The sequence below is a fragment of the Leptonotus elevatus genome, chromosome 9, assembly GCF_054856555.1.
Source record: "Leptonotus elevatus isolate MCC_2025b chromosome 9, RoL_Lele_1.0, whole genome shotgun sequence".
NCBI classification, from domain to species: Eukaryota; Metazoa; Chordata; class Actinopteri; order Syngnathiformes; family Syngnathidae; genus Leptonotus; species Leptonotus elevatus.
In genome coordinates, this window is record NC_141247.1 from 10,714,615 (window position 1) to 10,742,114 (window position 27,500).

Sequence of the window (27,500 nt, forward strand, 5' to 3'; positions counted from 1 at the left end):
AGATGATGCTAAAGTGACTATTTAATGAATCCTTTGTTGGGGGGTGGGGGTATTTTTATTTCAGGCTCATAAATATTAAGATTTTTTGAGAAATAATTTGCCTTTGTTTTCCGGTTAATATTTTTACATTACTCTTGTAATATACTGTATGCTAATATTTAGACTTTTTTTCTGGTAGTATAACAACATTATTTATAGTGTAAAAAAAAGAACATATTCTTGTAATAAGAGAGGTATTTTAAAATTGCTCCTTATTCTCTGGTAACTTATTGTATTGCATTTTGACTCTGAGTAAAATGATATATATATATATATATATATATATATATATATATATATATATATATATATATATATATATATATATATATATATATATATATATATATGTGTGTGTGTGTGTGTGCAGAAACATACATTTTATTTTTTGTCTCACTGTCTGAAGTCAAATCAGACTTAACATCTCCTGTTTCAGGTCAATTAATTAATTTTGTTAAATGCCACAATAATGAGATTTCTTAAATGTCTTAAATCATTTTAGATGATTTTCTTCTCGGTCTGGTTTATATAAATTTCCTTAGTATTGAATGGCATTTCTTTGAACTGCATGACTTGGGTCAAACGTTTTGCAGCGTTTCTCACCTATTCATTCCGCTGCTTTGAGCCAGCAAAACTACAAAACAAAACAAGAAAAATTAATTAATAAAAAAAATCCTCCTTTGTGCTGAGTCAAACGGCATTCCAGGCTCCAGGAACCAATTACTTACATAACGTTCACATTCGAACCTCTTTCATACCACCATCGTATAATTTTTGTTATTATTTAAAAAACTATAGATCTATACTTAAGAGTCAATGTTAATTTGAATTCTGTATGTTTTATCTGTGAAAATCTTAACTATTTTCCCAAAATATTTTTCCTCAGCTAAATATATTTAAAGTACTTTATTCTCAGATTACTCTTTTCCTGGTTATATTTTGACTCATGCCCTCCCCACCAAAAACAAAACAAAAAAACCCCGACAATGCTGATTTATTTTCCTGTTCACATTTTGACATTATCATATTACAATGTACATATCTTTTGCGGTTATATTTTGTCTTTGTTTTATCATACTATTTTTTATGGTAAGGATTTGACTACACTAGCCAATGGTTTATTTATATATAATTCTATATTTTTTTCTTGTAATATGTTGACTTTAGTACTTTGTATTTCCTTTGACCTTTAAAATGGAACAAATGTTGGACACCATTTGTCCAAATCTCATAAATCTCATTTAACTCAACTCTATAAAGGAAATGTGAGGATTGCTTCGATTGGCTGCCCAACAAGTTAGCTGTGGTCATGCACACAATGGTGCATAACACCTTTCTGTAAATGTGTTATGCTGCAAAATACCAAAACTTTGTCTAGCCTGCCCCTGCGTAGATTTACACCTCACCTTAAGCCAGAATTGCACTGGGCGCAAAAATAGATGCCAATAGGCTTCACTCTTGTAACATTGACATCTGAATGTAAAATGAGATCTCAAATCAAGGACTAGCGTGTCATAAACACTCGAGCCACAACAGCGTCACACACCTTAGACCTTTGGACATCAACGCCTTTGTTGGATCGCTGACCTTATCAAGGAGTGTGTGGCAAACATTTAAATGTATCCTATGTAGACATAGGTGCATAATTCCATGTTCCTGCTCTTGACACAAGGTGCACATTGACTATTCATATTGGAAACCACCTTGATGATGTGACCTTGAAATAATGACTACTTTCAGGCAGATGGCGGCGGGAAGACGTGTTTTACATTTGATTTCAAGGGAGTCCTTTGCACAACGTTCTCACTGTTGTTATTTTCTCGTGAGGCCCACCCACGGCACATACAGACGTTTCAAAGTACCATTTGTCACTTATATTTTACGCCTTACACCTCAGTCCTTATATAAATTGACACATACTGTACATTTATATACAAAAAATAACGTTTTAAATATTTTGACTCTATTCCCCCAAATTCCAGTATGATGTTCATTTTAATGTCATTCTAAAATAATTTATTATTTTTAAAATATTTTGACAGTAATCTTCTAATATTGCACATTTTAAATTAAATTTAAATTCTCTTAAAGATGATGAAAAATAAATAAAGCTGGTAATATTTTAACGCAAGTCTCATGATATGCTGCCTTTATTCTCAGAATACAGTGCCTCTCTTTTCGTGGGTGATATGTTACATGATTCCCACAATAGGTAAAATTCCTTGAAGCAGAGTTTGATTTTGTTGTTGTTGAGGGGGATTTATGCCTCCATTTTTTTTTTTTATAGTGTCCTACTTTATTTTATTGTTTTCGGTGAATATTCTAGCATAATATTTTTCAGGTAATATTTTGACTCATTTCTTATAATATTTTGACTTTTTTCTTATAAATATATAAAAACATAAACATATGTTTCTGGTCAAATTTTAAAAACAATTCTTAAAATGATGTGTTTTGTTGTAATATTTGAACTATTTTTGTTTTATTTTTTCAGGTTGTATTTTTGTGATTCTAATTCCTGTATTTAAGGATTTCTTTTGTCAGCATACAAATTTTTCTAGTAACATTTGTCTCTTAACTTTAACTTAACTTTAATTATATTATATTATACATTTTATTTCTTTATTTACTTCAATACAAGATATATTTTTGGCCTGATTGTATTTTGCTACTTTTGCAATCGTGCATTCAAAAAAAAAAGGAGAATATTTAATAGATTTTTTTTATTATGCTGTATTTATATATATATATATATATATATATATATATGTATATATATATATATATATATATATATATATATATATATATATATATACATACATACACACACACATTTCTTTATCATTATTATTATTATGTTTAACAATTGGAATAAAACTATGACTTCATTGCAATATTACTACTCGACAGCCACAGCATCTGGACACAATCGCACGGAATTGGCCGTTAAAGACAAACGCCTGGACAGACACAAAACAATTCGTTTAGTGGCGAGAGAAAGCAACTGTGAGTTGACAGGGTAACGCGGCAATGCAACATCTGGCGCTTGATGGATGTTTCCACTTAACAAAAGTCGTCCGCCTCACAAGCGCACGTGTTTATGGAGCGCTTGACCTCTTTTAGGGCTCATTTCAAGGCAATTTCTCGCATGGTCGAATGAAACGTTTATTTCATTGGATTGTGCTGCTTAACTGCCATTTGCCTCTATGTGGCTCAATGGAGGATTCCCACACAAGTTGTTTTTGTTTTGACTTTATTGTAGTAAAACACATTTTTTCGTAATCTAAATATTTTATTAGTCTCAAGCCCTTGATTTGATGCCTGATCCCTATTTAAAACCATATTCCTGGCTTTAAATCTTATTTTGAGACCATAACTCTTTCCGAAACTCCTAAATTTGGACCCAACTTTGGAATCTTAATTTGTAGAACTAACCATGGTTCGATGGCTAAATCACTACCATGTTAACGAACCCTACTTAGAAAGCCCAACCATTGTTTAAAACCATAACCCAGGCTTGAAACAAAAACAAAAATAAATCAACTTGCTTTGAAACACTAACTTTAAACTCAACTCTAACACTGTTTGTTTGTTTTAAGATAGAATTATGGTCTCAAAGTAGGGTTCCAAAACAGTATTGAGCTTTCAAACAAGGGTCGGGTATTAAATTAAGGTGTTGAGCCGTGGTTCAAAAAGGGTCTAAAATGAGGGTTTCCAGCCTCGGTTTGGGTTTTAAAGTCCAGTTTCAAGGGTTCAGATTCAAGTCAAGTTTATTTATATTTCATTATGTTCCAAGCCTGGGTTAGGTTTTTCAACAAGTGTTAGGGTCTCAAATTAGGATTCAAAAGTAGGTCTCAATTTATGGTTTTAAAATAGAGTTTGAGTTTCAAATTAAGGTTTCATGACAGGTTTAAGAGTTCAAATGAGGCTCAGGTTTCAAATTAAGCCAGGGTTGGGCCTTAAATTAGGGTTTCAAAGTCAGATTTAGGGTTTTAAAAAAAGGCTTTCAAATGAGGAAACAGAAGCAACTCTTAATGCACGCATCCACCATTTTGTGCACATGCAGTATCTCAGGACCCACCTAGCCAAGGTCCCTGAAGGTACATAAAGGTCTGGTTCATCCGTCCAATCAAGTGGGAGGTTCCTGTGTCGCATTTCATTTGCCAGAGTAATGAGAGCAAACTAGAAGAGGTGAGGGCCGTGCCCCGTCTTTTGATTACAAACCATTAAATGTCGGAGGAGGCTGCTCACACTCAATTGCATCCATCATTACAGAAGAAAGACCCCCACCCACCTGACGGGGGAGACGGTGTATATCATAGCGTTAAGGAGCTGCTCGATTGGACTCCGGTGTGAGTGCCGTGTTTCCATGGCAACATACGATGAAACATCAAAGAAAGAAAAACTAAATGAGACTAGGAGGCGTAATACGTCGATCAAGCCTAGGGTTTCAAATGAAGGCTGGGGTCCATTTTAGTTTAGGTGTTCAGGTGAGATGAGGGTTTCAAAGTAGGGTTTCAATTTAAGATTTCAAGACAGCGTTAAGGTTTCAAGTTAAGGTTTCAAGCCAGGGTTAAGGCTTCAAAGTAGGGCTGTATAAGAGGTTCCAGGTTTCAAGTAATAATTTAACGACAGTGTTTGGTTTCAAATAGGGTCTCAAGTTAAAATGTTATGCCAAGGTTAGGGTTTCAAAGCTGGGTCTCAAATTATTTTTGAAAACAGGGTTGGGGTTTCAAGTTAAGGTTTTAAGGCAAGGTTAGGGATTAAAAGTCAGGTTTCAAGACAGGGTTGGGGTTTTCAAAGTAGGGAGTCAAGTTAGGGTTCAAAGCTAGGGTTCGGGTTTCAAAATAAGGTTTCAAGACAGGGTTAGGGTTTGATGTGAAGATTTCAAGATAGGTTTGGGTTGTGAAGTATTGTTTCAGTAAAGGTTTTAAGGTTTCAAGCAAAGGTTGAGAGGGTTTCAAAGTAGGGTTTCAAATGAAGGTTGAGGGCTTCAAAGTGGACTTTCAATTAAGGTTTTAAACTCGGTTTAGGCTTTAGAGTTGAGTTTTCAAGTAAGTTACTAAGCCAGTTTTAGGGTTGCAAAGTGAGGTTGAAGTTAGGGTTTCAATCCAAAGCGTAATTTGTTTAAAAATCGGGTTTCAAGCATTGAAACCCTTACTTGACAGCCCAGCTTTGACTTTGACTGTTGTGTACATGGAGATGCAATGGACGTCGAAGTGCAGTCAGGTGAGATTTATCTATAACGAAAACACCATGTGACAGACCAACAACTGCCTTGGTGCCAAAAGCCACAGCTGAGGTGTGTGAAGACCCAACTTGCACTTTTTCCCCCCACTCAATTATTGAAATGCATAAAAATAAGATGCCTGCATAGGAAGGTGAGTTTCAGACAGCTGACCTCATTTTGACTCCAGAAGAAAGCAGTAGAGATGTGCATCTCTCCCACATCATCGGCTGATTTCTTATGATGTAATTATATATTTTTCAATACAGCACTTAATTGATGTTATTTTCTTTTAATGAGAATTCAAGCAGATTTTTTTTTTTTTTGCGCTCCCACTAGTCTGAATATGACATTCCTATTAATATTGTGTTTGTGGAATTAACCAACCAGATCCACCCGTTTTTATCCATCTCTGGGGGCAGCCATTTTGCCACTTGCAGTCAACTGAAAATGACATCCTCAGGTAGCAAGCAATCACAGCTCACTTGGTTTTTGGGGTTTGGTCATGTGACATTCGCAAGCTGATGCCTGAGGCCAGGGGTCACCAACTCCGGTCCTTAAGGGCACGTATCTAGCATGTTTTGCATGTTTCCCTCTTCCAACACACTAGATTCATATTATCAGCTCATCAGCAACGATCGTGATCTTTGAATCAGGCACGTTGGAGGAGGAAAACATAAAAAAAAAAAAGGGCCGGAGTTGGTGACCTCCGCCTTAGGCACTGTGATGTCATTTTCAGTCAACAGCAAGTGGCAAATGTCCACCAACTATGGATAAAAAATGGGTCAATTTTGCTGCTTAATTCATATACCACAATGCCATATTAATCAGAATGTATTTAAACATTTGTGGACACATTTTTTTACGTGAACCCCACTTTTGAAACTGGAATTGAACCCTTTTTTCTAGCCCTCCATTTGTCCCTAAGCCAGGCTTGAAACATCATTTTGAAACCCAAACTCTGGCTTGAAACACTAATTTGACCCCATAACCCTTGTTTGAAACACCAATTCCTCAAACCTTGTTTAAAGCCCTTCTTTGAGATCCTATTGATACCCTGTTTTGAAACTTGCCACCAGGCTAGGCTAACTCGGTTAGGACAAGATTCTATCAAACGCTCCCGTAGTAAAAAGATCTCAATGAGCCACTCAGTCAGTAATGAACAGATGGAAGAGCAGCCCGTGGTGCGTTCAATGACAATCCTTTTTAATTACAGACATCATTAGTTGAGCTTTGCCTCCAGCACTTTTTTTCACTAAAATCTGTCTTTTTTTTTGTTGATTTGCTTTGAGCTGCTGATCCATTTCTTTATTTGATGGGAAATCTTGTTTTTAGATGTCACAGAGAAGATAATTGGCAGCATCATTTTTTCGCTGACATTTTAGCGTTTTAAGTTCACTTGTTATGAATTGGTGTTGTTGTTTTGTTGTACATCAAACGGGCATCTGGCACTAAAGTGTGAGTAAAAAGCAATTTTGAGTTTTACTGAAGATAAACAGTTTTTTTTTTTTTTTAAGTGCTCGGGAGGGAGTGCAATTGAGTGCAATTGATGCCTAAAAAAATCATCATTTACAGAATAATCAGTGTTATTGTGTTTTTGATAAAATAAAAACAACTATTATATTTTATTTGAAATGCCAAATCGTTAGTTCTCGACAAGTTCACTGATGCAGTGAGTTGTATACAGGGTTGGGGAATTCAGGTACAGAAAATAAAAACCCTGCGTATTATATATACACAGGTGCTTTGACTCAACAGGCAGGTAAACAAGCTTGTCTCCACCTGTCGAGTGGAAGCACCTGTGGCTAATGCCAATCTGTGGCAGAGTTTTTACTTTCTAGTTTTGTAGCAAAATAAACAAAATATGTTTTTTGTTTTTTTTGTCAATTGCATACATTATTTTGCCACTAGCAAAAACTGCAACGTTTACTGAAACGACACTGTTTTTTTCTCTCACTTTTTTTTCATATTTCACACCTTATTTTATTTGTGAGGTATTTTTGAATTGTGTATTTTGACACAAAACAGAATTTTGCCTGTCTTGTATTTTACGGCAGCAGATTATATGGAATCAATGCAGCATGCAGTCAATCACACTGTTTTCATAAGCGCTCCATGTGGCTATGTCCATTTTGAATCACAGCTATCAATAAAGCTTTCAGTGCACTCTAGGAGACATTATTATGTCCATCTCCGTGTTAATGGCCCCCCTTCCCCTACCTGCCCAAAAACGGCATCCAGCACTGGGGGTCCGGTGTTTTCCTCGAGACTTCCTGTGGCAAATGACACAAATCTCGTTTCACCTCGTTCTTAATCTTCTCCCTCTGCTCCAGATAAGAGCTACCCCCCATCCCCCCCCCCACTCCACACCCCCTCCTCGATAAAAACACAGCCGGAAAGGCACAATATCAAAAAGAAATGTGGTGGTCACAGATAATCCGCACATATATCTTACCAACAGGGATCTTTCATAAACCTTTTCAATATACACATAGATTAAAAAGCATGATTTAAACATTGCATCTTTACCTACAGGCAAAGATAGGTCATTACAGACTTTCTTCTTCTTTTTTTTTATCAGCCATTTTAAGGACCCTTGGATGTGATTTCACAGACTTGTGGAAAAACAGAGAACAAATTAAAACTGAAATTAAACAAACTGCAGTTTAACAACAGCCGGAGGTTTGTGTATTGACAAGTAACACTCATGCGGTAAGAACAGGTGAATTCTCCAGTCCCATTTATCATCTCTCTTGCTTCACTTTACATTTGAGCGCTGACTATTATACGGCTCCATGATTCCGATGCTCCTTGCATCGCAGCTCCTCCAGCCGCACCGTCATAGACAATCCAAAAATGCCGTCGTTTTCCACTCAACCAAAACAGGGCTGTTGCAAATATGCTGCCACAAAGAAACGACTATCGAGCGTCAAAATTCTCCTCTAATAAATATCAGGGCCAACACTGCTGAAAACAGTCTTCAATGGGCCCACACAACAAAACACACAATACATACTTAATGAATAAAAATGACAGAAAAGGTGAAAATATAAATTCAAATGAAAAATTAGCAGAGCTCTTTTAAGCAAGCTGCCAAATTAAAGTCAAGTCATTTTTTTTCTTTACAATAATGTGTTTCGTGCGCCTCTACTAGTTCAAACATTGTATTGTTTATGTGGAATATGAAATAAGTAGCAAAATACACCATCTCAGTGGGCGGCCATTTTGCCACCTGCTGTCGACTGAAAATTACATTGCAGTGCCTGAGGGCTCAGCTATTCCATAAATACAATATTAATTAAAATACTGTGGTCAGAGTAGTGGGGATGCATATAAAATTTCTCACTTGAAATCCGCTTGAAAATTATTTCACTAACTTCAAACAGTACGTGCACAGTACGTTCAAAGAGTTTAAAGAGTATGTTTAAGAGTTTGAGTGTGTAGATACAAAAGGCTTTAAGATTAAGTACAAAGAAGACCAAGGTCAAACCGTATTTTTGAATCGCACGGGATATTACGTAGAACACATAGAGCATACAGAACTTCTTTTTTTTTTTTTACAATGAATAACAGCAAATATTGCTGCGTATGTATGAGGCGTACATTCACAGTGTAAAACGTGATCATCATGTCATGATTGATGAGATCATCTGTGTCAAAAACGCAATTGTTGATTATAAAGTTTGCCTTCATATGAGCATGAGCAACCTTGACATGTTGTGTGTGCGTGACTCAAATGTGGCCTTGACAGAAGAGAACAGCTTTGCCAGGTGCGAAAACATCCGTTAGCGTGACGATAACGGCAGTGAGCAGGATGACAAAGGCCTTTGGATGAGCTTTGTGTGCATGTTTGCGTGTGTGCATAGCCATGTGTGTGTGTGTGTGTGTGTAACTTTTAACAGAAATGTGTTTATTGATCCTTTAGGAGTCCCGTTAATGTGCCCTAACCTTTCTTCAAACTCTAGCAATGGCTTGAAACTCTAATGTGAAATCTTATTGCTGGCTTGAAACCCTAAGTCTTGTTTGCGAATCTTTTGTGGAAACTAAGTTTTCCAAATCAGTGAATTATCGTTTTATTAATCGCGATTTCAATATCAATCAAAATGATGGTGATTATTTTTTGTCCATATTGGCTCAGGCGTACCTAATGTTGTCTGCCTAGCGCAGATTGTGTATGTCGCCGCTGTTATTCCCTTCCTTTCTGTCCCCATTTGAGCGTTCCAAGTTAGCATTCTGAGCATCAAACTAATCTGTGAGTCACTGAGTCCTATTTCCAGTCGCACCGCACTGTTTATGCCAAAGGCGGCATTAGAGGAAAAAAAAAAAAGAAAGAAAGGAAAATCGCACGAGGGATTTGTGGCAAATAAAAAAGCTATTAGGATAGATTAAAGTGATTTGAAACGTCCACTTACAACACATGAGGACTGCATTGGTTAATACTGGTTTTACTGGTGTGACAACAAAGCAGTGGGAAGCTATTTAAAAATATATTTTCTTCTATTTACATAAGTCTCGGTGTCAAGGTTGTGCATCCGTCACTACTCTGGAAACCTTAACGCTTGGCACCCTAATTCAAAACTGTGACTCTTATTTGGAACGCTCACACAGGGCTGAAAACCTTATTTTAAACCCTAAGCATGATGGCAATTTGTGGTCGGCGTGATGAGTTTGATACTGTAGTTTTAGTTCCGCACAAACAGGTGACAGGGTTAGCGTCTGTCTAAGCAGGTACAGGTTGCACCCTTCCCATACACGCTCCCTCCCCTCTTGTGTCTTGGGGTCTTCGGCCATGTGACTTAGCAGCCTCAGATCCCTCAAGCTCACCGGACTTGCGCACAAAAACCTAAACCTTTGTCCTGTACAGGGTGTCTTCTTTTTTTAACTTAAATGAATGCAACTTTAACGAATGCATCAGCACAACACCTGAATAAATTGGACATTGTGTACCATTGTGCTCTGCGTTTTATTACTGGTTGTGGAAATCGTGTTCACCATTGTGCGCTTTATGCCATAGGTGTCAAACTCCGGTCCTGGAGGGCCGGAGTCCTGCAGATTTGGGATGTTTCCGTTCTGCAACACTGCTGATATATGATCAGCTCAACAGCAAGCTCTGCATAAGGCTGATAACGATCCTGCTGATTGGAATCAGCTTGTGTTGGAAGAGGGAAACCTCCAAAACCTGCAGGACAGCGGTCCTCCAGGGCCGGAGTTTGACACCAATGCTTCATGCTGTCGCAAAGTATCCATCTCTGTAAATCCGTAGACTCTCACACTGGTTTGTTTTTATTTTTATATGATTGGGCTCCTTCCTTCTTACCTTTGTGTATATTTGCATCAACAACAACAGCTTTATGGTTTGTGCCCTCAAAAAAATGACAGTTTCTAGGGTCAGGACAGAGTTGGGAAAGGCAGCTTTCAAATATGCTGCTCCCTTATCATGGAATACCTTACAGAAGGATTTAAACCTGCCTGAATGTATTGAGAGTTCAAGGCTATTGTAAAGGAACGCAACTGTTTATTTATTTATTTCAGTTTTAGCAAATTCTTTGAATTCATTGATAGTATGATGAGGATTTTGTGTATATATATATCTATATTGTGTGAATAGATATTGTTGTTTGTCTTAAATTGTTGTAATGATTGTGTGTCTTTGTTGCCCCTGTGGCCAGGTGTACTCTTGGAAAATAGATTTTTAATCTCAATGAGTTTCTTACCTAGTTAAATAAAGGAATGAATTTAATTGGATTGAATTAAAGCTTTTGGAAATTGTTTATTTATTTACACTTAATTTATTATATTTGTGCAAGTTTGTTTGGGGTTTTTTTTTCAACAAAGAGAAAATTTTGCATATGTATCAACCTTAATTGGTATTGGAGATACTGGCTCTGTATGCACAACTCAACTTTCTAACCTTAACATTGACTTGAAACCTTACCACTAATCTAAAACCCTACCCTAGGCTTGAAACCCTGTCTTAAAACGCCAATTTGAAATCCAACACATGGATTGATAGCCTATATTTACTTTGAAACCCCAACACTTGCATGAAAGCGTAAATTGCAAGCCTACCGGTACATATTCTTTGAAACCTTAACATAGGACTACCCTGCCTTTAATCCCCAGTTTAAAATGACACTGTGCTGTTTAGCACTGCCACCTGGCGGTCAATGAAGGACGGAATCAAACCCAGTATTAACCCTTGGCCCTGATGTAAAAAAAACAACAAAAAAAACTAAGCCCATTTAGAAACCATAACCCTACATTGAAACCCTACCTTGAAATTCTTCTCTGATACCCTGCATGGCCTAAACGTTAATCCAAAACCGACTTGAAACCCAAATTTACACCCTCAGCCTGGCTTGAAACACAAACCCTACGGTGAAATCCTATCATGGACCTGAAAGCGTACTTTGATACCTTGAATTAATGTGATTCTTGGCTTTGCACTTTTATGTCATTATCATATCAATAGATTGAACTTTAGCTTCTTGTGAATGAGTCACATGACTAGAAACTACAAAAACAGCGTCTTGTCGTACCTGCCAGGCTTCCCGATGTCGGAAATTCTCGCCAACCGTTAAAGACGTCGATCCGAGACCTGGGCTTGCGTGGGACGCTCCTTTCAGGTTCCTGACTGCGGGCTGGAAAGCAGAAGAAACAAATGAGAGGTGACGTGGCGAGTGAGCTCGCCCACTTGGACCAACCGAGCCGCCGCAAATGCGCCGCCATCCGGAATAAAACAATCCTGGAAGAAATGTCAGTCCGAGCGAGAGCGGGAGCCAAACGTGCCGTCCTCGCATGGCCCACTTGTTCATTTTTCCGCCTAAACGGCAAAGCCGCGTCGGCTCATTGTGCCACCCTGGCAACGTGGGATGACAAGCAAGTGGGATTTTTCTTTGCTCTTAACTCTCCTGTTACAGTTGTTTCCTCTGATACACCCAAAAATGTTCATGAGTAAACTGACAAGTTGTATGACTAACCTTTTGTTGCAGGTAAAATTGACCCGTTTTAACCGTTAACCCATTCAAAGTTGAATTTGACTACTGCTGAACTTTGCTCTTAATTCTTCTGTTATGTTTCTTTCTTTAGTACACACAAAACAAAAAAAGTCATGGGTCAAATCGACCCGTTGCATATTTAACCATCCAGCTATGTTCTGAGTCAAATAGATTCATTGACTTTCCAAATTTCTAGTAATAGTTATTTTTTATGGCTGACCTCTTTTTTTATATTTACTTTTAGGGTTAGCTTGGCAACCTCCTGGAATGAAGATTGCTGAACTTTAGTGGTGTAATCTCGCAAGGAGGAGCGAGTGGGTGTTTTGTGTGCGTGTGTGTGTGTGTAAAGCACTTTGAGTAGTTTTTTACATAATAAGGTGCTATACAAATAAAGCTGACTGGGCTTGAATTACCAAAAACCTGTATATATATAATTATATATATATATATATATATATATATATATATATATATATATATATAAATATATATAAAAAAGGGGCATCCATGTTTGAGTTTAAATCAAGTCATTTTGGCCAGTGCCAAACAGGATGCTTTGAAAAGAGTCAAAAAGTCGACATATTCGATATATTAACAGCACGTGATTGATAAAGGCTGACAACACTCCTAGAAAATAACATTTGACGTGTCCCTGCCGCCTTAGCTGTTTGTCCCCGCCTTTGATGACTCAGAGATTATCATCTGCAAACTTGTCAGTGCCATTATTGATTATGTCTGGGGGACTTGGGCGCAAACACCTTGATGGCTGTCAAAAAAGTGGGTTATGTTAAGTCTCAGAAAGTGTGATTAGATGGAAAAAGGAGGGGGAAAAACAGTAACACAAAAATGATCATGGGCGTATGCATTTAATGTTATCACGTGTCTCCATTGTTACTATTACTGCTGTGTTTGTTCTCTGTTTCCTAAAAAGAAGGCACTCAGCCAAGAATGTTTTTTTTGTTTTTTAAATATTTGGTGAAGGAAGTTTCAAAATTTTTTATGTTGCTCGTTTCTACATTGTTCATTTATTGTTTGGCTGCTAAAAAGATGTTGAAATATTGATTTAGCATTTTGCTGAATAGAAAATGTTGTATATAAAATGTTTGGTTAAATCAACAACACTTCTGCCGGTTGCAGCTAATTAGCGCTCGCCATTTTTCCTCAATTGCTTTAAGTCACAATTAATCAAAGAATTGCACATAATCGACACAATCTTCACGTAGAAGAAGATTGTGTGTTGTGTGTGCTTTACAAGGGCAGCTGCTGAGCCACCGCCAGGAGTGATTTGAGCGCGGCGCTACGCGGCAATTTGCGAGGAGGCTTAATTGAAGAAAAGGCTTAATGAGGCTCCCGGAGGATTGGAATCTGGGTCTCATAAATGGCTCAGGTAGAGAAAGACACGGCCAACAGGATCAGAGTACAAGCCTGTGAAATTGGCATGAGAAGGCTTAGCTGCTACAGCCTTTAGTCAATAATTCCATTTCTGTGTTTTGTATTTATTTAGGCAATCTAATAGCTAGATTTTTTTGCGGGGCAGTGGGTGAAAAAAATATGTAAAAAAATATATATTTCCTGTCATATTTGCTTTAATGCATTTAATTGTATTGTATTTTATAATATAATTGGGGAGGGGGGAGTGGCATTTTAATAGTTATGTGATTTGTGATTTTTTTTAATTCCCATATTTTCCCCCAAAATAAAGCTTATTTTGTTATATCAAAGTAAAATACAATTAAGTGAATTTAAGTAAAGTCACCCTAAAATAAAACAATTAAATATAAGTAAACCGTAATTTAATATGGCTTGTATTCATATTTTTGTTTAGTCATACAGTCCTGCTCACCATTATTGGCACCCATGAGGGTAAAGTACATAATGTGGAATATCTTCTCAAAAAATTAATCAAGTAAAAAAAACATGTTTTATTGAGAACTTGTGTTTTATCCGAAATACCTAATAATTAAAAAAAAATTAAAACAAACAATTGCCGGAAATAATAGAAAACTTAAAATGTGCTCTGTGACTGGTATTGGCACCCTTTCCTTTAAATCAGTATGGAAACACCATTGTGACTCACCTTTGGTAAATCACAAATGAGATTTCCCTGTTTTAAATTGTGTGTGCCCAATTGACATTAATTAACCAATGAATGATTACTTTGATGATTTAAAAAGCCACCTTTATCCCCTTTTCCTTTGTCACAGTCATGTAAACAAAGGAGCTGTCTAAGGACATCAGAAGTGCGATAATTCGCAAACACAAGACCTCCAAAGTTTATAGAGCCATCTCCAAAAACTTTGGTAGCCCTGTTTCAGCAGTGTGTAACGTTATTAAGAAGCTTGGCGAGCATGGAACTGTCAAGAATCTCCATTGATGTGGGTGGGTGGGGGGATGACTGAAGTATTCGACGGTTGGTGCGAACGGTGGCAAAAACACCACAGTTAAACATCCAAAGACCTGAAAACCAACCTGGAAATATCTGGGATCATGGTTTCAAGAAGTACCATACGCCACACACAGAACCAAAAACAGGGCTTCATGGGTTAAGACCATTCCTGAGACAGATATAAAAAAGAATGGCTAACCTTTGCCAAGGAGTGCCTGGATGAACCACAATTCTTTTGGGAAAATGTTATGTGGACGGATGAAACAAAAATAGGGCTTTTCGGCAATGCACGCTAACAGTTTGTTTAAAGACAGCGCAATGAAGCTTCACCCTCCATACACTTAAGCATGGTGGAGGATCCATCATTCTGTGGGGCTGCTTTGCTACATCTGGTACAGGAGGCCTTAATCATATCACAGGAATCATATTTTCTGAGAATTATCAAGACATTCTAGGGAGACATGTCCTACCAAGTGTTAGACACCTTGGTTTGAGTCGAAGGTCATGGGTCCTCCAGCAAAACAAAGACCCAAAGCAGACATCCAAAAGCACAAAGGAATGGTTAAAAAGGAAAAAAATACTGTTTTAAAATGGCCAGCAATGACTCCTGATTTAAATCCGAAAAAATCAAAAATTCTCATCTTTGATATGAGTTGAAATGTGCCATTGCGAAAAGAAATCTGCAAACTTTTCAGCTTGAAGAATTTGCAAAGGAAGAGTGGGGGAAAATACTAGCGGAGAAGTGCAAGAAGCTTGGGAATGGCTAGAAGAAATGTTTGGAAGCTGTCATCACTGCCAAAGGGTGTGCAACTAAATATCAAAAAGAGGTGCCATTTTTGCTGCACATGCTGTTTTCTAATTCTTCTTTGGAATTACATGATGTAAGTTGAAGAACAATTTCCTTTGTTTAATTACTTTGGACATCCAAATAAAAGGTCCTGATGATATAAATTTGGTACATTTCCATTTATTTCTGAAGATATTGAAGAGATCATGCAAAAAATTAAGGGGTGCCAATAACAGTGAGCAGGACTGAATACTAGTTTTATATACCTTCACAATTTTTCATTTGTTTTTATCCAATTCATTTTATTCTCTATATTTGAATTGTTAAAAAAAAAAAAAGAATTTAACCCCATAAGATGAAAAAATATGTAAAATATAAAACGTTAAATTACGTACCTTAAACACACACAAATACAAAAAAAATGCTCAAAGAACTCATAGTATTAAAAAAAAAAAAAATCAAGCCAAAAATAATAAACTAATACATAAATATACTTCAAGGAATACAAGACTTATGAAAAACTAACCAGCTATTCTGTGAAATGGTTCATTTCAACTCTTCCATGATTTTTTTTTTAATTTATGTTGAGCGATTATGATTATATAGCACTTTTTACGAATATTTTTGCATTAAGTACAGTATCGACCATTTTGGACGGTCACGTGATCATCGCAATGCATATATGACAAAGCCACTCACGAGGGAATTATTGCGTCCCACAGTAGACATCAAAGGTGGAATTACTTCCTATAGCAAAGAAGCACTTCTTCAAAAGAAGTACAGCCAACGAGAACACGCCAAAGATTTGTAGTTGTGGCCGACTCATTCAGCCGGCCGGCTCATAGCGAGTCGAAGTTAGGGACCGTCTGCAAGTTGTATGTTACAGAGGCTCAAATTACGTCAAACTCACTATTGACATTGTTCACTCTGGAAATGTAATTTGTGGATAATCCCTAACCTGGACCGTAAACAAACAAATGAATAAAGGCGGCTTTCATTTACGCACGGGATACGTCTTATACGATAATGGTGTTTACCGTGGTAGGTTCTTATTTTGATCGGTTTAAAAGAAAATTCAGGGAATAAGATGCCAGAGATATTTGCACTTTTACTCTTTGTACACAATGCCTAATCTAATACTGGAAAATGAGTTATAAGTCTTGCCTCGCTTTAATACATACATAAAAACAATTAATTTAAATTTTGATTTAATCTAATGGAAGTAGTGCAGCCAGACCTTGCATTGAGAAGCTGATACAAAGGCATTTGTTTTAAATGTACAGTATTTAAATGATTGTTTAAATACACGTATTATAGTTGGTCCAACACTGACAAGAAGAAATTGCAATTTTTCCTGCAACAAAATGTTAGTTTTATGAGGAAAATGTTTTATAGAAGAAATGCTTGGAGAAAACATTAATGAAATTATATTCATGACTTTACACAATATTTAACAATGTTGCATTAACAGATTTGCAACATGAAGTCAGAATTGAACAATGTATTGTTAATGTTTGATTTTGTCTTTAATGTGAATTACTTTTATGTCCCCCTAGTGTTTTTTGGGGTGGCCGGAATTTGGCCATGTGCAAGGTTTGCGCGCCGGTCATTTCTCAAACTGACAGCCGCAGATCAAACAGGAGAAGCCAGAGATAAATGGCAGGGACGTGAAGTCGGATCGATTCCATCTAGCGAGGTTCCTGGCTGGGGAAACAAAAGACCACGGCTGTCGACAAGGCTTAAGTCACTTCACCGTGTTCTTCAAGGGAACATTCTGCCTTTCAATTTTTTTTTTTCCAGAACAGATGTCATTTGGTGGTGGTTTACAGAGAGAGACGCATGATTTGTGTTACTGAGAGAGAATACGGTAGATTTTGGAGAGGGCTGAACTGCATTCAATCTTGCAGCATCCCTTTTGCAATCAGACTTTACATGCGATGTGATTTATGGCACGGTTCTGTAGACAGCTACGATACCAGGAGTTCATAACGTGCTACAGTGTAATCATGAATAGTAGTTTGGTATGGGACATTTTGTTAGGGTACAGTTAGTGTAGCTGACTCGCACTACAGCCACATGCTGATGCCGTACACAAACAGTACAGTTAGCCTCTGGCTAGCGATGTATGTTAGCATAAAACTTGTGGTCTCATTTGAAAGGACACTGCTTATACTTGTTCTTTTCTTAAAAAAAAAAAAAAAAAGACAAACTATTTATGTTTACTAATAAGTAGTCAAAGTACTAATATTACATTTTAGAAAATGAAAACAAATGATATTGCAGTTATATAAAAATATGTCAAAGCATTGATGTTGCACTTTTCGAAAAAGAAAATGCAGTGCAATAATTATGTTGCTACTCCCGAGTAAGTAGGCAAACCATTGTGCGGACCTTTCCTAAAAAGCAGACACAACAACTGATGTTGCATTGCATTTTCCAAAAATAAACAATTGATTGACATTTCTAAAAATGAAGCTAGTGATGTTACACTTTCCTAAAAAGAAAATGATGTAATTACTTAATCTTTTTACCCTTATACATTGTTTGTCTGTCTCCCAAAAAGGAAATCAACTGATGCTGTTGCATGTTCTGAAAATATAGACAAACTATTTATGTTGCACTTAAAAAAAAATAAACTCAACTATTACTGTATTTTCTGTAAAAGATGAGAAGCTATTGTTGTTGCACTTTCCAAAAAGGATGACCCAGTAATGATCTTGCACTTTGCTAAAAAAGTAGTAAAAAAAAAATCTGCTGAAACCTCACAAAAATAGGACAAACTATTAAACGGAACTGTGGGTCAATCCAAAGATATGTACCAAACTGTGAGCTTTCTGCCCTATCGTTTCACGCCACAAAATATCTACAATGAAAACAACTTTAATTCCTGCAGACAAGACAGAAGAAGCTACACTGAAATGCAGTCATTTTAGACCTTTGCTTTGAATTCAATAAGAAAAACTGGGTAGAGCGCAATAACTCCATAGATTATATCACCTAGAACTCAAGATAATTAGCACTGCCCCTCTACAGTGATTATGCTGCAACATGCTATTAGTTTCAGATGGTTGCCAGGGACAACAGACATTCACTGCTACATGAATTTAGCATGATACGAACTAAGCCTTGAGCGCTGGAGAGACTTTATGAAAAGAATTAAAAAATCCTCAGTGATTTCCTTTTCTTTATCTGTGTCTCTTCAAACTGACTAGACAAGAAGCTAATTCAACACTTGGCAGTGTGTGTTTCATACGCAAAAGAAGAAAAAAAGAGGAGAAGGCAACAGAGAGGGTAAGGAGAGACAGGGGGGATTTGGTTCAAAAGGTCGCGTAAATGTCAGAGACGAGTCGGGACAAACTTTTCCTCGCAGGCGGTAGCATAAAGTTTGGATAAAACAGTAAGGGGAAAGGGAAACAATGTTAAAGAAGGTGACAAGAAAGAGATGACAAACAATAAAAGAAATGCCGACACCCATCGAAATTAGAGTTACAAAAATAATGACAAAGTCAAAGAAACGGGGATATAGTAAGATTAATATTAACCCTGCTGTGAAGCTCCAAAACAAATTCAGAAACACTGGTGGTTTGATGCCATAGCACAAAGCCACAGTGCTCACTTCATTAGGTACGCCTTCACTAATCCAATATGTTGTCAAAAACCCCGCAAAGAAAATGCATACATAAAAATCTGGGATGGAGGCATTCTCTTCTCCTAGTGCACACGTCCACTATGTCTAGACTCTAGTGCACAACACGCCACATTTAAAGGGAATGAGAGGAGCCACTTTGATTGGCCATGATCCTCCTTCATCCAGGTCTAAATATATATATATATATGTGTGTGTGTGTGTGAAATATGTTGGCCCTCTGGGGGCCCCTCTGACTAGGGGGCCCCAAGCAATTGCCTGGTTTGCCTACTGGCAAGCTACGCCTCTGATAATACCGTTGCAAGATAGCACTTTCTCGACTCATGTTGAGGCAAATCTTGCCCTGTTGTCAATTTCAAAAGAGAATCAACGAAATGCTAACATACTACCAGTGTGTATAAGAAATTAAAATGGCCGTCAAGTGTGTGTGACTTATATCCTATGGACGCAGTGTCGATGTGTCCTTGAGCAAAACATTATCCACACTAAATGCCCAAGACGAGCTACTTGACGATCGTTTCTTAGTGTCTTTTATTAAAAGCAATCAGACGCGACCCCGAGGGCTAACAATATGATTGTGTTTAATCAGCCATCCAGCTCACTCTGCTATTGCTCTATTGATCGCCCATGTAAGTTATGACATTGACTCGCCTCTGCATTTACAAAACATCCTTTTACTACAATCTTTAGTCTTTATTCTATTCACATCCTTTACTTGAATAATATATTCAAAATACCACTACTACTCCTATTTCTACTACTACCACTACCACAGGACTACTGTGAGCACATAGTAATGGTCATTACTACTATGAATGTGCTAGTACGGCCACTACCACCAACATAACTATCAAAACCACCACTACAACACTCTACTATTACTACTACAACATTGTCATACAAATGAATTAGCTAATATTGCTAACTTGCTGAAACAGCATGCATTAAAAGGTGATTGTCTGTGATATTACATTTTTAGACTAGTTGAAAGCACAGAGAGAAAAAACAACAGAATGCTGATTCTACTCAAATATATACAGGAGATATAGATTTTTGCTCTCCATTGTGTTATAAGAAAGAGAAGGTCAGGTCAGAGATCCACGGGGACGCTCACTTAGGGCGACTGCTAGTGCCCTTTCAGCAATTACACTCTATGTCTTATTTATTCTCACAGGAGTTCTTCTAGCTCTGGTCTTTGTGGAGGACTGGGTTAGAAACTAGCTTGTGGTTGTCGTCTGCACACCATGTCATACTGTTTACCACATTTTTCCCTAACATTTGTTGTTTTCACTATTATTTTTTTGTATTATAATTGTTTGTAACTATACACATTCAGTTTTCCTTGTGCATTAAACATGCTTTGTAAATTGAAATTGACTGATTAATCGATACCGATTTTTTTTCCTTATTTTTGTTCTATGTGATAAATGTTATACACTTATTAATTTTTTTAAATATGATCTCCTTTTTTACCTTAGGGAAGTGGCCACCCTACCTGCCAGTGGAAACCATTTTAGCATTTTGTAAATTATCTTTAAGCATGTTCTCAGACTACAGGATAGCAATTACTCTCCTCATGTTGCTGTTGTGCTATATTTTACTACATTATGAAAAATGTTAGTATTAGTATTCATTGCCAAAATTTTTGGGGGTTCTTCGTTGAATTTTTTTTCATGCACACAAGATTAGATTGACACTGGCAATCCTGATGTGATAGCATATACCAACAAATCCTGATTTAATTGGACGCTTCATCCTCAACGTGGATCTTGCAGTAAACAATGACGGGCAAATAAGGCTAAAACAAGCTTGGGAAAATATCAGCAATAACACACACAAAAAGAAATGCACAATCTGGCATTTCGGGAACAATGGCAACATTTCTTCTTTGACTACATAATCCTCAGCATTGGGCTAAAGTGATTAGCTTTCCCTCCGTACTCAACAGCGTGTCTTAGCCCAATTTGTCCATCTCTTGGAAACGTGGAGCAGACTCATCACGTCTAGCGGCTCCTCCGAGCCAACTGGACGAGCTGTCGGCGGGAAATGGTCAGCGGCCAGGTTCGAAGGAGGGATTGCGTGCGATCAAAAAGGGGATTGCGTTGAGTCAGATTTATGGAAATACTGCTGCCGCATCACGAGGTAGCTTTGGAGAGCCTGGCCAAGCTCACAAGTGATTGCAGGGCTGAAGTGAAACACTGACTCATGTATGGTGAGCTTCAGAGCCAATGTTGCACTGATTGGTGTGCTCTGGAAGAAAATAGTATGCCTATAAAAGCACTTATGAATCTACTGGATGTTATGTAAGCTTGTGAAGGAAGAAATAAGAGTGTGTAACAAATATTGCCCGTCATCCTCAAATTTGTTTCTCTTTTTGCCTTTTTTTAAACATTTCCCCCTGGGGAATGTGTGTGCGTGCCTTGGTTGATTAACCCTGGGTTTCCTCAAACCAACCAGAGATAGTTCAAAAAGGAAAAACACTTTGAACTTTCCTCCAGCAAGGGACTGAGTTTTGTTTTTACAACCCACAGGAAACACGTACCGCAGCGCCTACCGAGATCTAAAAGTCTCTTCAGCAAGCAGACTAGCGATAGGACTGCTTATCAGTCCCAAGACCACTTTTATGATCTGGTCTATCTACAGGAATCAGTTATGTGTTTTTTTAAAACAACGCCCCTCGGAAGTTATACGCTACCACAGTGCCCTCCAGCGGTCACTACCGGTATTATCCTCAAGAATCCTGTCGCTCGTAATTAATCTCAAGTCTACATAATTCGGGACATAAACTGACTCTTTGTACTTGACTGACATCAAGTGACTTCTGTTGTTTACCTTTGTACACAACCTCTATGTCTATTTCAAATGAATGATGTGTGTAACTTGTGCAGCCATCTAAATTTAGCTAATTAGGAAGCTTAGCGGATTCAATAACTTTATGATCACGGTAATGTTTGAAATGTCTTCAGAATGATAAATAAAGCATCTGGCTTGTCAATTCTGATCAAAAAAAATAATAATCCCAAAAGCTATCCCAAAAGCTTGGCCTCATTCAATCAAGTCTGCTTCAAGCGTACGCAAGAGGCGGGGACTGCTTGACCCCCCTGCGACACAAGCTTAAAAAAGAGCGCGCGGAGGAACCTCCTCCTCTCTTTGCCTACGCTTCTTGCCCCATGAACTTCTCCTGACCATCACGAGAGACGTGGTCGATGAACACGCTGAGAGCAACCACGTGGCTTCCTTCTTTGAGCCCCGGACTTGCAACCACACCGTGCGCCCCAAAGCGCGTGTGTCTGTTCCAGCCGAGAGCCGATCCACCTATCGTCCGCTCTCTGAATCACGCAACGTCCCGCCGACCTGGTTCCACGATGGCTGTTGCGCACCGAGCCGCTGTGCGCCAGTGACAAACGAACTTCTACTCCGGCCGTGCGCCAGCGACGCCCCGCAGCACCCAAACCAACTGAACTGGGCTTCACCCGCCTCAGACTTTGCTGCTGCGGCCTCTCACCCGCGGAAGAACTTCACCACCAACCGGAACTTGTGCCATCCGAGGACCTGCCGCTGCCTCCACGCCGCGCAAGCACTTCACCACCAACCGGGGACCTGCTGCTGCCTGTCAGCCGTGCGCCCAACACCATCAGCCAATGACTCCGGTGTGGGATTCCAGCTGTGCGTGCGCCGACCGCCCTCGCCTCCAACGGAGTTTTCTTCAACTGAGAATCGCTGCTCGCGAGTCCCTTTCTCTCCCGTGCACCTGAACCAGTTTGCAAGTGCGCCTTCATTGCAATCTGACCATACCACTGGCGCAACACTTTGATCCAAATATAAAAGGATTGACAGGTCAAAACGCTTCCATTTCTTTTCCCCGTCCACCTTTTACATTATATTTTTATCTTAGTTCGTTAGGTTGCATGTTTTATTTTTAGCTTTTATTTGCGTTTTAATTCCATTTCATTAATAGGTTTAGGCTGTGACTGATATATGTATGTGTTTACTAAATACATTTGTTGTCTAATTAATTTCTGCCGAATCATTTATGTTTTCTGAGTGGATTAGTAACTCCGAAATTAACTATAGTAGCAACTTCAGATGATGAATACTTGACAATAGGATTGTTATCATTTATTTTGCGCCCACAAACAAGCAAAGTTGACGTGGTGCCCGCAGAGGTTGCTGAGGAAATTACAACTCCCCTCAGTACCTTCTAAATTTCTCGTTCGCCTTTTTTTTTTGACAAACTAAGCATCGACGGAAGGGTTTTTTCGTCCATCAATGTAATTGTCAACCATCCCTTTCACCACTATTACCACCAACACTGCCAGCACAACTGCAAGTAATAATTATAATAATAACAATAGTAGTAGTAGTAGTTTTAGTAGTATTAGTAGTACTTGTAGTAGTAATCATCGTAACATTAGTAGTAGTAATATTGGGTAAGACAAAGTTTTTAAGTTGAGGTGCAATTTGTGTGTTGAAAATTCACCAGAAGAGGCTGCTTCATGTATTTTTTCCTTCATACTGATCAAAACAAATACACAAAAGTCAATAGCTGCTCTAAATGCACTGGATCCCCATCAGGAAAAAGTTACAAGGTCCTTCCCAGTGATCACAAATATGTGAAAATAAAATCGAGTGGACCTATAAGGTTCCCTTATGTGCCTTACCATTTGTTATCTATTAAAGTAGATCATTGACATAGGTCTACTCTCAGGAAGATTTGATGAGTTAATTCTATTTAACCATTGTCATCTGCCTCTGTACTTCACACAAAACATACAGTTATATAGGGAGGGTGAAGTCTACCATTAAATAGTCATGCAAAACCCTGAACATTGACAAACAAACCGTTAATTTAACCTTGGCCAAACTATGAGAGAGCATCATCCTAGGAACTGAGCAAAGTGACCACTGTGCTAACGTGTCCACACCTCATGATTTTCTATTTTTTATCACCTCTTCAGAGTCAGTCTAATGAAACTTCAATTTCATGGGTGCTGGCGCTGGTGCTAATGGGATACTGGTTCCCAGACAATGAGAGTCCGTCCGATAAATCTGCCATGTGTTATGTGGCACACGGTACCTGTACTTCATTGCCAAAGTAACAAAGAATTGCATGAGTTTCAAGTGTGTGTCACGGTGTAATGTGTCCATATGGTATAATGGCTTAACATCTATAAATATGTTTGTACTTCCGCTTAAGCAGCAATTTCGAGGACAGGATGACATAATGCCAAAGAATGCCTTTAACATTTGATTCAATCATGTAAGGATTACATCCGTGTCAATGCATCCTAATGCAACGGTTTATACTTTACTGATTCATTAGCACAAAAAAAAGATAGCCTCTAATATATAGACTATAGACAGAGGAGGTCAGCTAAACAAAAGCATCCGTCTCATATAAACCTCTTTGACCAGATATTACTAGCGTCCTTTTTTAATGGATGACAGCTGGCGATCCACAAGGTTAAAACTGCCTGTTGACAGGGAAAGTAAGCGAGTTGGGTTGGTTCAATTCTGTCGGATGCACTAAATGTCACTTAAGAGAAAGGGCTTTATTATTATGACACAGGAGGTGTTCATGCTTGTTCATTTGCCTTTTGTCCTTGCTGGAAATCAATGCTTTTATCGCCTCAAGCTACAGAATGCTTTTGGCTATGCGCTAAAAATGTATCAATTTCAACAAGCAATAACAACCATACACATAAAAGGAAATAAGTATACATTGCGGACCGGACAAGTTTTGTAGTTATATATGAGTTAATGTCTACCATATATATGTTAGCTGCATCTTTTATATTAGGCTTTAAACCAAATGTCCAGTGATGTTACACAGATATTAAGCATCTTGAGAGCAGGGAAACCACAAATATGATGTACGGCTTGTATGAACAGTCAAGTTGTCTGTAGCAGACTACACACATTCTGACAAACAGGCCAAATTTGAGCATGTTTGCTCCCGTGTGATAAACGACAGCAAAGGCCCGATTGTTGGACGTCTCTGAAAAGATGATCATGAGCAATTATCCTGTGGTGTCAGGTGTGTTGGGGTGATTTTTACCCTCATGGTATGTGAATTTGCTCCCATAAAAAAAAAAAAAAAAAGGTTAACATTATAAAGATCAGTAAGTGTGCATTTACACATCTACATACAGACAATTTTCATCTGATGATATCTTATTCAGTGTGATTTTCTATTTACACACATTTATGAAATTATGCCACCTGGGATCTTATTACCAACTGAACCATTCAGACCAAATTCAGCCACAGCAAGCATGCCAAGACTCAAAAAACATATGGGTGCATCAACGTAAGCATCCAAGGACATAAGCGCAAGGGCACCGATTGCACGGGAGACCATTAGCGGCGATGATGTTTGGTATTTAACAAGATCCCCAAACTTCTGTCTGTTGAGGCTAAATACACATCAAAATGTCAGCACTTTCATTCAATTGGCTGCACGTCGACAAGACGCCGTAGTCATTTAGCGGGGGGATCCCAGCTGTGACAAATGCAATCTCTTAAGCTTGACCTTTCCTCACGGACGATCTTAAGCGACTCCAGCCGACCGTGAAATGATATACTCGAGCAAAAAAAGTCCTTGTGGAAAGAGGACCCTAACTCATTTCCTGACGTGTCTGCTGTTCTTCTCTTCGGGACTATCGGTTGCCATTTTGGCAGAGACGCGTTACAGATGAGGAACGCATCGATCGCAACACACTAAAGGTTCTTTGATTTAGCAACCTGGAAATCAATCCGCGGGCCACAGCAAAGAGCAGCACACAATTTGCAATCATCATTTGCATAGAGTGTCCACTAGACTTTGGTTAGGTCAGTTTGGTCAAACACTCCTGAAAAGGCACATTGACCGCAATTAAAGGGGACATTTTATGGAAACGTGACTTAATTTCCTATTTATACATATAGACAGGTTTTACGGCGACCCAATGTGGTAGATTTTGATAAATCAATGACCTGTGTAACAAACGTGACGTAATAACGTAAACGGAGGATCTCCTGTTCTGGCTTTCAGGTTTGCCTAGCAGATGATGGCAATACTTACACACACACACACACACACACACATGACTTGGCATATAAATACTCAAAGATCCGCCATTTTCGTTAGAGACTATAAAGAACCCCTACGATCACATTTTGGAAGCTAATATAGGGAAAAACAAGTTACTCTTCACAAAAACGAGAGGTCTAAATTAATGATGACAAACTTAAGGTAATGTAGAAGCGGCAGTGAAATCCCCCCACCCCACCCTGAGCCAAAGGGAAAGCTGGCGACAAATTGCTTAATTTAATAGGCTCATAGTTGTGTAATGATATAGAAATGTTGTAATAAGATGTATGATGGGGTTGCTTGGTTTTGTTTATAAGGTCACACTCATTTATTCTGCTGCTACCATGCTGGTGTGTAATGTTGCTTTACGAAGAAGCTCTTAAAGTGTTTTATAACATAAAAAATTACCCCAAAAAAACAATAACTTCAACTTCTAGTCATTATTTGTGTCGTTTTATGGGAAATGGATATTAGTACTTAATGTAGCTATTTTATTCCATCGCTCTATTCACTCTACTGTTTATTGTCTTCCTGGTAGCAAAAAGACAACACCATTTTACAAGACAATTGATTGGCTAACACTCAAGACCTCAGATATGAACCCAACTGAACCAAACTTGCAAACTCCATCTTCAGATTAACACGTTTGAATTAAAGCACAATAAATTGGCGTCCAATCAGCATATTTGTTCATTTTGTGTATGCCGTGCCCTCATGTAGAGAATTGCTGTGTGGACACACGGTGACACTCGGGTCAATTGGAGTCAGGCCACATTTACCAGCAAGGTGCTCTGCTTTGTACTTGGTGTCACGGGTGAACGTTTCACAACAAAAGAACACATCGACGTGCGTTTTTCATGTTCTTGATAGCGACCTGTCGCAACTACTTCAGCCTTTTGGCCCGCTGACCTATTGTAACCCTTTTCCCAGCTGCACGAATCGTTAGCCTGTGTAATTTGGAAAATAAATGATGGACTCCATAACCGAGCTCCCATTATCTGCTCGCTCAATGTAATGACCAGGCAGGTGTTAATGATGATGGAGACGGCCAAAGAGAGGTGAATGGAGCGTAATGGGCTGAAAAGCTTGCTTTGGAACAAAACTAAATCATGCCCCCTCCCCCGTACCCACACTACAATCGATGGCAGGGGCGTGACTGGAAGCCGATCAGGTCTTTTTCTCTACTTCTCATAATAGGAAAGGCATTGATTCCCCTCCTGCTCACACAATCTGAGCCATTGATTTTATTGGACATTTCTTTCAAAATGATTTGGAATGTGTTAAAAGCAAACAAACAAACATGCTCTTGTGCAGATCATTTCATTCACAATATGTTTACATC

At 38.3% G+C, this 27,500-nt stretch overlaps 1 protein-coding gene across 1 annotated transcript in view; it reads right to left on the reverse strand.

Annotated features, from left to right (window-relative positions):
- The window catches only part of lingo2 (leucine rich repeat and Ig domain containing 2), a 215,464-nt gene that overhangs the window by 119,844 nt on the left and 68,120 nt on the right, over positions 1-27,500 (reverse strand). Inside the window, exon 3 of the mRNA XM_086085668.1 lies at positions 11,809-11,910. The gene's annotated coding sequence lies outside the window, so the exon portion shown is untranslated. The remainder of the gene's footprint in view (positions 1-11,808; positions 11,911-27,500) is intronic.